The 2,343-nt window shown below is 35.9% G+C and overlaps 1 pseudogene; it reads right to left on the bottom strand.

Annotated features, from left to right (window-relative positions):
* Positions 1-509: 509 nt before the first annotated feature.
* On the bottom strand, positions 510-932 carry LOC102862151 (annotated as a pseudogene).
* Between the last annotated feature and the right edge of the window lie 1,411 nt (positions 933-2,343).

Raw genomic sequence — 2,343 nt, 5'->3', positions numbered from 1 at the left:
AGAAGAACGAACTGGGGATGAGGGTGGAGAAAACAGTGCAACAATGAATGAATGAAAACCCAAAATCTCTGTAAATGTTCATGAAAATTAATAAAATGTAATTAAAAAAAAGAAAGTGTAACTGATGATCCCTACAAGAATATTTACATATCCTGAACATGTATCCAAGGAAGTAGTAGAATAAACAGAAGGCAAATTTACAATTTTATTTTTTTTTTCTTAGCCAAATCCAAACACTTGGAGGGAGTAATTCTCTGGGGCCGGGGATTCAGGACCATAGTTTCCTGGATGATATGAATGTAAATTGATACAACACAGTCTAACAAGAAAATATCTATCTTAACTGGGGGGAGGGAAGGATGGGTGGAGAGAGAAGTGCAGCAATGAATGAACGGAAATCCAAAATCTCTTGTAAATGCTCATTAAAATTATTTTTAAAAAATACATTTTTTTGGTAGCAAATAATGTTTTAATTGGGTGAACTTTTTTGTTACAAATACATTAGAGAATCATGCAATGCTGCCAGCATTGGATGCAATCCTGGGCCACAGGTCTGCACACTCCTTTGCAACTGGTCCAGTGATGGCAGAACATTTCATCTCGCCTATATTGTTTACTATGACTCCTGCATTATCTTCAAAATAAAGAAACACTCCATCTTTTCCCCAGTATGATGTTCGTTGTCGTATCACCACTGCTGGATGTACCTTCTTTCTGAGCTCTGGTTTTCCTTTCTTGACAGTGCCCATCACCATGTCACCCACACCAGCAGCAGGAAGTCTGTTAAGTCGTCCCTTGATCCCCTTCACAGAGATGATATATAGATTCTTGGCTCCTGTATTGTCAGCACAGTTGATCACAGCTCCTACCAGAAGACAAAGGGAAATCCGGAATTTTGCATCGGAGGACCCACCACGTCCTCGCTTCAACATCTTGGACGCCAGAAAAGAACGAAAAGCAAAAAATACATTTTTAACAAAGGGAATAAAATGGAATTACTGAAGAAAAAAAATACTATTAATGGCCTCTCTTGATCTGGAGCAGAGAAATGGAGCAGATCAAAGATATTTTGAAATTATTAATCTAAAGGACTAATGGATCATGTGAATCTTTGCTTTTACTATCCTGGGACCGAAACTAAGGCTGATCATGACTACCTTCTACCTTAAAAGGAACATGCCAAATAGGTACTAAATAAAATGGGAGCAAAACGAGCGAAAAAAGCTTAAAATTATAAAAATGACCAGGATTGCTACACAGGTAGATACTGGTAAAATCCTCAAACTATAAACCTTCATCACCCTTTAGTTTTGGAACTGAACTCATCCTCATGAGTCAGTTCATAGATTAACATTAGATGGGTCTATCAGATGAGCAATGACACTCAGGTAATACATAATAAAACAAGCAACCACTTGAACTCAAATGAGCAGCATTTGGTGAAGGAGAGCATTCAGAAGCCAGGAAGGGATTGTAAGAAGGGAGGATAGAAACTAAAACACAGTGGGACATGGAAAAGTGATGTTACCAGTTGTGAAATGCCATCAATATTATGATATTATGAAACAAAATTGTTTGATCTTTTGAGTCTAAATTGATTTGTTCTGTAAATTATTAAGTCACAACAACAAAAAATTTTAACTTCTTCCTAAGAAATTAAGAACCACAGGGTGACATACTGAGAATGATGTGTGTGTGTGTGTGTGTGCGCGCATGTGTTGCAATCTTGAAGAGTTTAACCAAAAAGTCTCTAATCTTTTACAATAAATTAGGTTACCATAATAAACATAGAGAAGATTTGACAGGGATTTAAAGGATTAAAGACTTGACAGGAGGGGGAAAGGGGAGCCCCAAAGGAAATAAACAATTTTCTTTAAACAATTTTAGGGTATTATTAGGGGCAGATATTTTTTACTATTATAAACTAAGAATTCTTCGTTCATGACAACAATTTGGAACAAGGGATGCATTGCTGGGTGGGCTGGTTGGGAGAAGAAAATGTGCAAAAAAGAATTTTAAAAAAAAGGAGAGACAAAGAATACTTTGTTATGTGGCCCATAAAGTTGGAGTAACCTGTGGGTCCTTCATCAATGTTGCTGTTGTTGTTATGTGCTGTTGAGTCGCTTGAGATTCATACCACCCAATAACGCAACAGCTCTGAACCTGGCTTATATATAAAAGTAAAAATTTCAGAGGAATAGCAAGAAATAAATTTCATTGCACAGTAGACTTCAGTTTACATTGGGAATGTTCCAATGACTTTTGATAGAAATAATTTTAAAAGTTCAAAGTATAATAATGCATAATTTTAAAAATTAACAAAAATACTATATTTTATTATAA

This window comes from Elephantulus edwardii, unplaced genomic scaffold (assembly GCF_000299155.1).
Source record: "Elephantulus edwardii isolate Elephantulus edwardi_28Jun2011 unplaced genomic scaffold, EleEdw1.0 scaffold00458, whole genome shotgun sequence".
Lineage (NCBI taxonomy): Eukaryota > Metazoa > Chordata > Mammalia > Macroscelidea > Macroscelididae > Elephantulus > Elephantulus edwardii.
This window is presented reverse-complemented; position numbering and strand designations above follow the sequence as displayed.